We start from the raw sequence: 14,764 nt of genomic DNA, 5'->3' as shown, positions 1-14,764 counted from the left end.
TTTGATATATATATTTCAATTGCTTTTATTAAAAATCCCCTTTTAATAAAAAAAAAACCATTCTAAAATGTTTTCATTCTTCACAAAAAATGTTTATTTAATTTATTTATTAAATATTTTTTATTATTTGATTTAAACGTTCAAATGTTTAAATTAATTTAATTTGTTTAATTGTTTAATTATCAATATTAAAATACTCATTGGGTTAAACATTTAATCATAATTTTATTATTCACCGATTTAATTAATTAGGTAGAATACCAATAATTAATTAAATTGATTATTCATCCTGTTAATCTTATGTAAATCGTACCCTATTCAGGATTTACGGAGGGTCATACCTACACTAAAAAATATTTTCCTGTATCCTTTTCAGGGTTTGTCTTCAGGTGCCTTCCGATTACGCGCTATGTCAAGCCAAAAGCTAAGCCATGATCTCTTTCTTATTTAAAATTTTCTTTTACCTTTTATTCATTTTTAGGGTTTGATTCCCGCTGTCAATGGAATCCTTCTACACTTATGTCTTACATTCCTCAGGTAATCAGAGTCAATGCTCAAGGCAAACCTCTGCCCATCAACCTTCATCAATCAAAGCTAAGTGGCTTTTACCTTTTTTTTTGTTATTGTTACTTTTATTGATTAAGGTCGACTGTGCCTAATTTTGAACTGATATTACACTCACTCCCTTGTTTATCTTCCTTTTAATTTTCAGAGTCTATCAAGGTTCAAGGAAGATCAAGGCACTCAAGGATGTTTATATTAAATATTGATCCGTCTTATTTTCTGCTTTTAAATTTCCCCATCCCCGCAGGTGTTTATTGTAATAGCGTAGGAACTTTAATTTTTGCCTTTATTTTCTGCCGTTTAAACTGCGTGGTTAGTAATCTTAGGGAGTGCAAGCCTTTAACAGAAGTAGATAACTAATTACAAGATAAATATCTGAATCAACCACCTGATTGTGCCACACACGCACCTTTAGGGTAATCCCTCTGGTTGCCTTCGTTGCCTGTTGCCTTATAAGTCTAAAGCAATGTTGCCTGTCGGCTTCAAAGTTATTGAAACTCCCCCGATGTTGCCTCGGTAAATGATTTGTCCCTATTGCTAAGGTATCCTCGCATGATGCCTAAAAAGATTAATGACTATTATATCCTTCCCTTAGATTACCTGCCCTCTTTATGGCAAGGGACAGTCTTATGGCGAACGATTTCTCGATGACCCCTCACATCCAATTGAAAGACTTCCTACCCTTTATGGTATGGATAGACCCTTTCACCCGAAAGACTAAAAGAACAATTTTTCAAACTTAGGGTAGTTGCTACTAATTGCTTGCTCTAATTACTTTTTACACCTCTTTTCCAAATCAAATTCAAAAAGACTACGCTTATTTACAAGCTAAAGTTCTTCTTCGAAAATCTTTTCAAACATTTCAAACAAAGTGAGCTAAGCAATTAAGAGCCCATGGATAACCATGGATACAAAGGGTGCCTTACACCTTCCCTTTGTATAACTTACCCCCCGAACTCAAATCTTTCAAAGGTCTTTCCTGTTCTTTTTGCCTTTCCAATTGGATAAAATAAAAGTCGGTGGCGACTCTTGCTTACCGCAACATTTCAATAAAAGTCAGTTCACCGTATTACAGAACTGGCGACTCTGCTGGGGATGCTTTCGATTAAAAGAGGGGTTACCTTAGAGTTTAGGATTCACTTTAATTGTTTGATTTGTCTGCTTTATATTTCAAAGGCTGTTTTGGGTATTTACTTGTGTGCAAGATCCTAACCCGGATCTGAGAACCTTAGGTAAATGGCATGAGACCAAGGAGACTGCACAGCGTATACTGATGTGGTTGATATGGTGGCCATCGTTAGTGTGACACATTTGTTTGTCCTGGTGTTCCTTGGGATCTGACTTGAGGAAACACTTGGCTGCTGCGTGGTGTCATTAAGCACTAATTTGCCCCTAGAACCCTAGTTGAACTTGACTTTGGCCTATTAGAAAGTAGCGAGATGGCTGGCTTTGGTTCCGACTGAAGTTGGTTGATACTCGAAGCTACACTCATATGGACTGGACTTTCGGGACCTTCTCGGTTGGCGATTCGATCGCCGAACTGAGATAAGCGCCTTCGAGAATGGTCAATGATATGAGCTCCCTAGAACCCGATCCTTATATAGGACAGGTTGAACCGACTAAACTTCAGGGGGGAGGGTACATACCTTTGGACCACGTGCAAGCCTAACCATAAGGCAAAATTGTGTGACTTGTTTGCGTTTGATACTTACCTTTGTTTCCCTGCAGGTTTTGACTTGTTTGCCCTTATTATCGTATGCTTTGCCTGATGCACTGCATTCACATAACATTCATGACATCATGACATCATGAGCATAACATGATTTGACTAACCCTTTCAAGGATCTTAGGAATTTAGGACGCACAATTGCAGGTGCTCTTATAAAGGATTGAACTCTTATCAAGGGGCAAGAGGATTCACTTTCCTCTCGCCACATACCTTCCAATTCAGAGACGTTGTACCTATCAAGGGGCAAGAGGATTTATTTTCCTCTAGCCACGTACCTTCAAATTCAGAAGTCCCCGAATCAGAGGCTATGACCCACTGGATATGGTGAGCTTGATTCCCATAGAAGAACATCCAAAAATCAGAGTTTTTCAAACGATGAAGCGACCAAATTGTTTTTGACGTTGCTAACTAAATTTCCAGAGATCCTTGAAAATATTGCATCTGCATTCATAACATTGCATCACAGGTTCCCACCACAGGTTTCTTACCTCCTCGCTGTTTATTTCAGCATCATGAATCTCGAGCAATCAGTCAAAGACCTTCAAGCTCAGAATGCCCAGTTTCAAGATCTGATCCTGAACTTATCCAAGGGGCAAGACGAGCTGAAAACCCTTCTGACTAAGAAGGAGAAAAAGACCAAGAAGCCCAAAGGAATGATCAACCTGGGAAGAAGATTCAAGGGTCGTCCCAAGAAGGCTGCAGAAACTGGAATTCCTAAAGATGAGGAAGAGGAAGAGGAAGGAGATGATCTTAGTGTCAAGAACAATCAGGGAAGCCATGTAGGTTCTGATGGCCAGGAAGAAGAAGAAGAAGAAGATGAGTATCCTCAAGACGAGGATTATGCTGATGAGAAGTATAGACTACTAGAAGAGCGCCTGAGAAGCGTGGAAATTCAGAAGGTACCTGGACTGGATTTTGAAGAGCTTGGGCTCGTTCCTGGGGTCGTTATTCCTCCAAAATTCAAAACTCCTGCCTTTGCTAAGTATGATGGAGTCTCCTGTCCTAAGTTGCACTTAAAATCATATGTGAGAAAGATTCAACCTCATACTGCTGATAAGAAGCTATGGATCCACTTTTTCCAAGAGAGTTTATCTGGAACTCAACTCGAATGGTACTATCAATTGGAAAGTACCAACATCCGTACCTGGGAAGATTTGGTTGTTGCTTTCTACCAACAATACCAATACAATGCTGATCTCGCACCAACTCGCATGCAACTACAAAGAATGTCTATGGGACCCGAGGAAAGTTTCAAGGAGTATGCTCAAAAATGGAGAGATCTAGCTGGAAGAGTCAAACCCTCCTTGACTGACAGAGAATTGGTTGATATGTTCATGAATACACTGACTGGTCCTTTCTACAGCCATTTACTTGGAAGCTCCTCGTCTGGTTTCACCGATCTCATACTGACTGGAGAACGTGTTGAAAGTGGTATCCGAAGCGGAAAAATTCAGGTGGCTACTTCTTCTGGTACTGTGAAAAAGCCATACAATCAGAAGAATGAATCCAACACTGTTGGGGCAGTCCTGGTCTCTAGTCAGGCTCCAACACGACAACAACAACAAAAAGATCAACGCAAGCAACAAGGTGGCCAACGTACTTGGAAATCAAAACCCAAGAGGTCATTTACCCCCACTACACATGCCATTGGCTCAAGCTTTGCAACACTTGCTCGATCGGAGTCTGATAACTCTACTGCCTCCATACTCAGCTCCTGCTAATCCCGTCCCTGGGTACAAGCATCATGCAAGATGTGCTTACCATCCAAATAGTCCTGGTCACGATACAGAAGAGTGTGGGCCATTGAAGCATAAAATTCAAGACTTGATTGAAGAAGGGATCGTTGAATTTGGGCAACCAGAGAAGCCACACAAAGTCTAAAGGATGGCTATTTAGATCATTAATTTACTCGCATTCGCAATTTCTTTCCTGTTTGTTTAAACATTCGTCTTATGTCAGACTCTATTTATTTTATCATAATCATTAATGCATTGCATATGTTTGTCTTGATTTATTTCTCTTCCTATTTCTATATTAAACTTTGTTTTTACTTAGTTTTCTTTATGATATTTAACTCTCACTAAAGTTGTAAGCCTTTTGAGGGAGGATGACGAAAACGATACCGCAACCTCATACAGTATGCTTTCGAATGGACTATGCTGACGATGTACAGGCATTGTTTCAATTCCTAAATAGTGGAGATATAAGGATGATAATCCCTCGTCAACCCCTTTGAGCCTAAGGAGTAGAAGTTTTCTTTCTCATACAGATTAAAACCCTTCATCATAACCTGGGGCAGGGTAGTTACTCAGTTAACTTAATTATACCAGGTGCTTTACATAAGTGATGGATTCCCGTAATTCTCAAGTCAGGCAGTCAATATCCAAAAAAGAAAAAGAAAACTGTTGAGTCAAAACCTATGAATAAACATATCAAAAATCAAAACATCCCGCTGACTGTAATCTCAAAACCAACAGTTCAGGCAAAAGTTAGGGATAATAAAGTCAAAAAGAGGTTACTACAAATCCTCGACAAAAGAAAAAATTACAAAAAAGGATGACTGCCTTTTTAAATAAACTTTCGGTGCTTCAACCATCATCAAATGTCAACATTACGACTTCAAGACCTGTTAGAACTTAAATGCAAAGTTAACTGAGCATAGGATCGAAGAACATCACGAAGATTGGGATGGGTACAAATAAACTTTGAGCCTTTATCTTTTGTTTCTTAAACCGTGAACCAAGCCACGTTACAACCCTTGAAAGTCCTAACTGAAGCATGGTTAGTTCGAAAGCGTACTGTCACAAAAAGGGTATCCTGACTCCTTAAAGTTTACCAAAAATCCTGAGTTGGTATCATGTTTTTACAAATATCACTTTCTTACATATCTTGTTTTACTAAAAATTGTTTTTAAACTCCAAGACAGACATATGCATTGCATTTTAATGAGTGTCATTATAAAATAATTTTGTCTATGTAATTTCAAATGTTTGGCATCAGGAAGAATCTGCATGGGGCATAATTAATGACTAATAGTCCTCCCGACAGATAAATTTGCAGAGACGTCTCGTATGCATGACTCGATCAGCTAAAAGCTTGTTTACACAAGGGGCACGGTGTATTATTATCCCATCTACTAGGGGAAAACTAGTCATGATTCATAGAACATCTTAGAGGCACTGAAAAACCAGAGAAGTTAGTCCATCACAGGAGGCATGTCACATCAGTCACAAATCTCAACAAATGCTATTTAGCTACTAGCACCAGATAATGTCAGTATCTGTCTCTTCTTTGAAGTTCTAATTCCAAATTCAAGTATCGAGCATACCAAGCTATTGATTACAGGGGCAGGTATGCTCTCACAAGTGTTTTTCAACAACAAGCACTCAAAGACAAGGGGCAATGTAAAATTGAAGATCTCTGGGAACCCTCCCCATAGAGAAGTTCTCATAATATATCCCCACATAACATCCCTTAAGAAGTTATCTTCAAGCGATCACTTCCTAACAAAGGCGTGGTTCCCCAACAGAGTTTATACCTCTGATACTGTCGGCTCTCTGATATAATCTTCTTCTCTAGCATGGTTTATTCAAACTCGTTGTTTCCATTAAAGTTACCGCTCAGAAATCTGGTCGGATAGTATACTCATCTCTCTTGTCCCCAGGATACATCAGGATCAGATCACTAAAATCAATCTCATCCCCAAGCGGAAATCATAAATCCCCAGCTGAATATCATCGAACGAAAGACAGGAATTCTCTTATCATTATCTCCAACAGCATACAGGGATTTATTTTCTCAATCAGCAGTTACTATACAAGAGTTATCAATATGCTCTGACTATACAGTTCATCCCTGCATCATTCATAAATACATTCATAACATACATTACTCTCGTTTATTTCGAGAATCTCAATACATGCATCATGACATTGCATAAAACTAATCTTTCCTTTTCAGGTCATTTCATAATCAAAAGAATATTCTCACTCAAGTACAGTGCAAATACAATCGTATCGGCGATTCGATCTCAACACTCATGCAAGACAAATACAATTCTGATACTTCCTTTCGGGTCTTTTTTTTAAAGATAATTCAAAAACAATCAAAGAACCTCTCATCCTTTCTAGGAGCCTTTCTAGGTAATCTTTTCTAAGATGTTTCTCATCCTTTCTAGGAACCTTTCTAGGTAATCTTTTCTAAGATGTTTCATATCCTTTCTAGGAGCCTTTCTAGGTAGTCTTGTTTAAGACATATCATATCCTTTCTAGGAGCCTGTCTAAGTAGTCTTCTCTAAGACGTTTATCATCCTTTCTAGGAACCTTTCTAGGTAATCTTTTCTAAGATAACTCATATCCTTTCTAGGAACCTTTCTAGGTAATCTTTTCTAAGATAATTCATATCCTTTCTAGGAGCCTTTCTAGGTTAGTCCTGTTTAAGACATATCTCAACCTCTTTAGGTAATCTCCCTTTAAATATTTATCCAACATTTTCTAAGAAATCTACTGCCCTTTCAAGGAGCCTCTCAGTTAATCTTCTACAAATACATTTTTTCCCGAGCTCTGTTTAAAGCCTAATCTCCTTTAAGTCAACCTCTCCAGGTAGTCTTCTGTAAGACATTACTTCATTTTAATGAATCTCCTTCAAATACAATCAATGCATATGATCTAGTCTGAGAAACATCTGCTTCAGACGAACAACTTTTCAAACATCTGATGGCATCTTCAAGCCCATCTCCAACAAACATTTCTCAATACTTCAAGCTCGGATATAGTCTAACGTACGACTTATCTTGAATTTTGTATTTATCCAAGATCAGATGGCATCTTTAAGTCTGTCTCGGACAATTCTTCAAAAAAACCTGATGGCATCTTCTAGCCCATCTCCGACAAAAGTCCCTACTCCAGCTAGGGCAAATTCCTGGGTATTCTAGTGTTCAATCATCTTCCACCTTCAGATACCGACTGACATACAAACCACTCTACATCTTCAGGTTTAAGATAATTGAACAGGGGCAGCTGTCATACCCCAAAATTTGCCCTCCAGATTCTTTTTAAGCGTATGCTTTTGCATATCATCTGCAAAGTAACTCAATTTTGCAATTTTTTGAAAATACGTTCATCTTTGCGTATTTTGGTCGCTTTTACGATTTAACAATATTTTTGGTTCACTAACCCCTTTTTAGGCTTACAATTATAATTTTAAATTCAATTTAGATTTAAGTTGAATTTTAATTAAAATTAACAAATCATTTTATTATATTTACATATTATTCTATTTCTTTTAGTTTTTAGGTGCAAATAGAAATTGAGAAGCCCATAAACCTTTTTCTATCTATTTTATGATTTTTATTATTATTTAATCTTGGATTTATTTATTTAAATACAAATTAAATCAAATAAATCATAAATTGGTAATTAAAAGACCATATATTTATTCTCAATCAATTCACATCTATTTCAGGATCAGTCAAAACGTGGAGAAGATATTAAGAATGGAATTGGACCAATTTAGGAAGATTGGATAATCAAATTCAATCATATCCGAATCAAATTTCAATCATAAGAATCAATCAAATTCCTTCTAAAAATGTTAACCTAATGGGTCCTCTATAAAGAGAGGAACATATTCAGATGTAGAGGGAGGATTCGGCCAAAAGGAATTAACTGTAGGAACGTGAAAAAAAAAGCTTGCAGCCGTGGTATCTTCGCTCGATCGTGGCCGTTCTGAAGCATCTTACTCAATTCTCGGATACAATCCGACGCTGCCGGCAACATCTCCAGAGAACTCACGCGCGTATACTCGCCTCGCAGAGACTCACGGTTTGGTTTCTTTCGTTTCAAATTCGATTCCGCTTGTATACTCATCCTAAATTACATATGAACACATGTTTTGAATCGTGATGATGTTTAGAAACTATATGTATCATTTAATTTGTGTTTAGTTTCGGATTGCTAATTGTGCCATGGCCAGGGTTTATGAGTTTGGAATTGGGAATTCTGGATATACAAAAAATTGGCCGAAACTAGGTGTTCCATTGGAATCGTGATGTAGTAAATAGTCAATCCGGGCTATTGTTTGGTGTTTATTGGCCGATTAAATGCAGGTTCCAGGAGGAAGTTCCATGGCCACGTTGAGAAACTGTGGTTTAAGAATCATCTGTTTTAAATGTCAACGAGAGGAAGAAGGAAGGAACGAAAGCGGCTTCTTTTTCTTTTTTTTATTTTCGTTTTAACTATTTATTGCATATATTATTCTTTCAATTGATTACCTTAACAAAAATGAAAGTTGGCGCAAGCGGTGAGAAACATCCTTTGTTACTGAAGGGGATGTGGTTCGATCCCTAGCCCAGATATATGTTTTTTCAAAATATTCCCTGCAGGATTCAATATGCCTCCCTCCTATGGCTTGCCATGCACCTACAGTTATCCACCGTCGGATCAAAGACTGTATGGATCTGACGCACATAAGGGCGAGGGACCACCATGGGGATCCAAACATGCGCCGCACCGGAATATTCCAGCTAAGTTTTCTTATTTTATTTATTTTAATTCAATTTTATCCTTTGTTTAATTATTTACATTTGATATATATATTTCAATTGCTTTTATTAAAAATCCCCTTTTAATAAAAAAAAAACCATTCTAAAATGTTTTCATTCTTCACAAAAAATGTTTATTTAATTTATTTATTAAATATTTTTTATTATTTGATTTAAACGTTCAAATGTTTAAATTAATTTAATTTGTTTAATTGTTTAATTATCAATATTAAAATACTCATTGGGTTAAACATTTAATCATAATTTTATTATTCACCGATTTAATTAATTAGGTAGAATACCAATAATTAATTAAATTGATTATTCATCCTGTTAATCTTATGTAAATCGTACCCTATTCAGGATTTACGGAGGGTCATACCTACACTAAAAAATATTTTCCTGTATCCTTTTCAGGGTTTGTCTTCAGGTGCCTTCCGATTACGCGCTATGTCAAGCCAAAAGCTAAGCCATGATCTCTTTCTTATTTAAAATTTTCTTTTACCTTTTATTCATTTTTAGGGTTTGATTCCCGCTGTCAATGGAATCCTTCTACACTTATGTCTTACATTCCTCAGGTAATCAGAGTCAATGCTCAAGGCAAACCTCTGCCCATCAACCTTCATCAATCAAAGCTAAGTGGCTTTTACCTTTTTTTTTGTTATTGTTACTTTTATTGATTAAGGTCGACTGTGCCTAATTTTGAACTGATATTACACTCACTCCCTTGTTTATCTTCCTTTTAATTTTCAGAGTCTATCAAGGTTCAAGGAAGATCAAGGCACTCAAGGATGTTTATATTAAATATTGATCCGTCTTATTTTCTGCTTTTAAATTTCCCCATCCCCGCAGGTGTTTATTGTAATAGCGTAGGAACTTTAATTTTTGCCTTTATTTTCTGCCGTTTAAACTGCGTGGTTAGTAATCTTAGGGAGTGCAAGCCTTTAACAGAAGTAGATAACTAATTACAAGATAAATATCTGAATCAACCACCTGATTGTGCCACACACGCACCTTTAGGGTAATCCCTCTGGTTGCCTTCGTTGCCTGTTGCCTTATAAGTCTAAAGCAATGTTGCCTGTCGCCTTCAAAGTTATTGAAACTCCCCCGATGTTGCCTCGGTAAATGATTTGTCCCTATTGCTAAGGTATCCTCGCATGATGCCTAAAAAGATTAATGACTATTATATCCTTCCCTTAGATTACCTGCCCTCTTTATGGCAAGGGACAGTCTTATGGCGAACGATTTCTCGATGACCCCTCACATCCAATTGAAAGACTTCCTACCCTTTATGGTATGGATAGACCCTTTCACCCGAAAGACTAAAAGAACAATTTTTCAAACTTAGGGTAGTTGCTACTAATTGCTTGCTCTAATTACTTTTTACACCTCTTTTCCAAATCAAATTCAAAAAGACTACGCTTATTTACAAGCTAAAGTTCTTCTTCGAAAATCTTTTCAAACATTTCAAACAAAGTGAGCTAAGCAATTAAGAGCCCATGGATAACCATGGATACAAAGGGTGCCTTACACCTTCCCTTTGTATAACTTACCCCCCGAACTCAAATCTTTCAAAGGTCTTTCCTGTTCTTTTTGCCTTTCCAATTGGATAAAATAAAAGTCGGTGGCGACTCTTGCTTACCGCAACATTTCAATAAAAGTCAGTTCACCGTATTACACATACCATAAAGGGTAGGAAGTCTTTCAATTGGATGTTACGGGTCATCGAGGTTTATCGTTCGCCACAAGACTGTCCCTTGCCATAAAGAGGGCAGGTAGTCTAAGGGAAGGATATAATAGTCATTAATCTTTTTAGGCATCATGCGAGGATACCTTAGCAATTGGGACAATCATCATGTTTTTACCGAGGCAACTTCAAGGGACAGAATTGATGATAATGAACTGAGGGCAACGTTTGTTTGCTTTAGGTATCCTCGGAATCGAGGGACTTGACTATTTAAAGACAGTAATATTAAGGCAACAAGGCAACAATTTGAATAAGGCAACAATATAAGGCAACAAGAGAGGTTACCCTAAAGGTGAGTGTGTGCACCAATCACGTGGTTCAGTTCGAATATTTAATCTTGTATTGTTAGTGATCTAATTCATTTAATTAGTCTTGTCACTCCCTATATTACTAACCACGCAATAAAATAATATAACAGTTTTAAGTGCCTTTAAGGCCACACAATACAACCAGGGAACAGTTACATAATAATATGGGGAAGGGAACAATGAAACCAGCGGATCCCTTAATAGGGTTTGACATAAGTAATAATAAAGCATAAAATATTAAAGTTAGGGTTTAGGGTCACCCTCACTCGTAGCCTTGGCGACTTGACAAATCCTTTGATTAATGAAGGTTGATGGGCAGAGGTTTGCCTTGAGCATGAAGCATTGACCCTGACCATTAAAGAGTTGACAAAAGAAAAAGAAAGCATTGAGTGTATGACTAATTCATTAACATATGAAGTAAAACTTAATTGAACCTACAATGCAAATGTAATAATTAATAAAAATTAAATTTAAGAAAAAAGAGTCGGAACTTAGCTTTTTGATTGGCATGGCGCGTAATCGGAAGATTTTCGATTAACCCTGAAAAGGCACAGAAAAGAAACATTTTTAGTGTAGGGCCAATTCTCGCAAACCCTGATTAGGGCATAAGTTAGCCATGGTTAATAAAATCGAACCAATTAATTATTGGTTTTCCAACCTAATTAATTAAATTAATTAATCATTAGTTTTCAACCTAATTAATTAAATCGGCAAAATATATTTTTTGATTTAATTATCAAACCCTAATAACTTAATCAATTGTAGAATAACTAAACAATTAGATTATTTTATTTAATCATTTAAATTAAATGAAAATATTAGTAATAATAAATATTTTTATATTTTATGTTTTTTTTATGAAAAGGGAAATATAAACAAAAGTTGGTTGAAATAGAATATTAAAAGGATAAAAATAAACAATTAAATAAAAAAACTATGTCATAAAAAATAAAAGAAAAATTAGAAACACTCAGCTGGGATTCAGTGTGGTGCGCTGGTGGGGATCTATGGTGCGCTGCTACATCAGGAACGTTGGATCTAATCTGGCTGCGATCCACTGGTGCAGCATTGCAGGCGCATGGTGAACATGAGAGGGCCAGATGCGCTGGATCCATGATCAAATTACTTGAAAAATAAAATTGTAAATCCTGGGAATCGAACCCAGGTTCCTTCGCATGTTGCCAAAATGCCTTAGCCATCTGTGCTGGGTCCGTTATGTTGTTATTGTGTCACACGCACTAGGTGATATAGAAAACAAATTAACCAGGAATGAATTTAAAACAGGGACGCGCCCCAGGGCCTTCGTCTTCCCCATTGATTTCTTGAAGAAAACCAATACTTTTACCTACAGTTTTTTTTTATGACACTATAGACCTGCATCAATCAAATCCGTAAAAATAATGCAAATAAATTCCGGCCAAGACCATAAATCAATGGGAAATCGACTACCGAATACAGTGGTGCCCTTTGTTAGGGCTAATTTCGCTTCCAAGAAGAAGCCCCAACTCGAAACTTCGAGAGACCTATCAATGGTGTTTCGTTGTTCATGCCTTTAAACTCAAATCAAAGAATCCAGAAACACTTTATAGGTCATCACGATCACGAATGTTAGTTCAAAACACGTTTATAATGCACATATGAGCAAGATGAAAGATTGAAACATATTTTGCAAACCGTAAACGCGAGGGCGATGATAGTTGCCGCCTTAGATGTCTGTGATGCGTGTGCTCACTTCAGAATATGCCGAGAGTCCTTTGGATCCCTGGAATGGTTCGATTTGTTCTCTCGACACCTCTGCTACATCCCTCTTATGCCACGGTTTTGTTGAATTTGAACGGAATCTCGCGTCACGATTTTTCTTTTTCTGCAAAAACACAACACAAAAGAAACTATACGAGATATACGAGATACAGTGGAATTGAAACTATACAAAATCCAGTGAAATTGTGTTGTGCTATTAGTCTGTATGGAGTATCATATAGGTTGAGGAATGTGTTTAAGAATCTGTAATGGTGTTGTATTTGATTCGTTTTCAGTTAAGAGGTGATAGTGGTTCAACACTGAATGCCATAGTACGACACAAAGGTTTGACTTTTTGTTTTTGTACGTGACTGGTTAGCCAAGAAGCTGAAAAGGGTTTCTATAAGGGTTTTCTCCTCCTCCTCCCTTTTTTCGGTTTTTTGTTGTTGTTAGTTAATGATAATGGACCTAGTATAAACTTGAGCCCAATGAGTCTTTATTGAATTTAAATGGACCCTGTCTTTATTATTTGCACCTATAAAGAAATAATACAAATAGCACAATAATGTAACAAAATGATTTACTAATTTTAATCCTAAGTTGAATTAAAATAAAATTAGTAAACCAAAAGGATTAGTAAATCGGAAACATTATTAAATCGTAAAAAACGACCCAAAAAAATGCGCACAGATGGACATGTAATGTATATTCTTTTTTTCTAAATGAATGTTAATGCAAATGGTGCAAATGGTTGTGAAGCGATAAGCCAGATAAAAAGGAGGGCAAATTTTAGGGTATGACAGCTGCCCCTGTTCAATTATCTTAAACCTGAAGATGTAGAGTGGTTTGTATGCCAGTCGGTATCTGAAGGTGGAAGATTATTGAACACTAGAATACCAAGAAATTTGCCCTAACTGAAGTAGGGACTTTTGTCGGAGATGGGCTTGAAGATGCCATCTAGGTGTTTGAGATGGGCTTAAAGATGCCACCTGGTAGTTGTTGGAGTATGGATTATTGCGAAATTTCTGCTTTTGTTGTCTTCCCTTTTTTGAATGTTGAGGAACCGTCAAAGGTGTCGACTCAAGTCTGTGTTGGGTCATTTAAGGAACCGTCAAAGGTATCGACTTAAATTTGAAATACGTCGTTAAGGAACCGTCCAAGGTGTCGACTTAACTCTTGATGTGGGTTGTTAAGGAACCGTCAAAGGTGTCGACTTAACTTTGAAGCATATCATTGAGGCACCGTCAAAGGTATCGACTCAGATATGTAGATAGATTGTATAAGGAACCGTCAAAGGTGTCGACTTATATCTGAAGCATATCATTGAGGCACCGTCAAAGGTATCGACTCAGATATGTAGATAGATTGTATAAGGAACCGTCAAAGGTGTCGACTTATATCTGAAGCATATCATTGAGGCACCGTCAAAGGTATCGACTCAGATATGTAGATAGATTGTATAAGGAACCGTCAAAGGTGTCGACTTATATCTGAAGTGTGTCGTTAAGGAACCGTCAAAGGTGTCGACTTAACTCTTGATATATTAAGGAACCGTCAAAGGTATCGACTTAATACTTGAAAATAGATTGTTAAGGAACCGTCAAAGGTGTCGACTTAACTCTTGTAAATGGAGATAGTGGTATCCTGAAAAGTAGAGGTTAGTTTTCTTTACGCCATGTCATGATGCATGCAATGTGTTTGTGTGACGGGATTCTCAAAATAAATGAGGACCTCGTATGTTATGTATGCAATTGTCGCGCTGTTTTATGTATTATGTATGAACGTGTATGCAATTGTATGAATATGACATGTGATATGTGAATATGATTCATGTTGTCTTGATTGAGAAAATAAATCTCTGTATCTTTGAAGATGTTCAGCTGGGGATTTACGGTTTCTGCTTGGGGATGATCAGTAATTTGATGTACCCTGATTTAGAGATATAAATGGACCATGTTGAAGAGGAGCAACTTGTTGGAGAAATAATAGTGTCGAAGATGTAAACTCTGTTGGGGAGTCATGTCTTTGTCGGGACGAGAGTATTTGAAGGTATCTTCTTAGTGATTACTCTGTGGGGATATGATCTTGCGAAATCAGTTTTGTGGGAAGACGTGGATGTCTTGAATGTTGCCCCC

This window comes from Vicia villosa, linkage group LG3 (genome assembly GCF_029867415.1).
Source record: "Vicia villosa cultivar HV-30 ecotype Madison, WI linkage group LG3, Vvil1.0, whole genome shotgun sequence".
Taxonomy (NCBI): domain Eukaryota; kingdom Viridiplantae; phylum Streptophyta; class Magnoliopsida; order Fabales; family Fabaceae; genus Vicia; species Vicia villosa.
The sequence above is the reverse complement of the archived record's forward strand: the minus strand, read 5'-3'. Positions refer to the sequence as shown.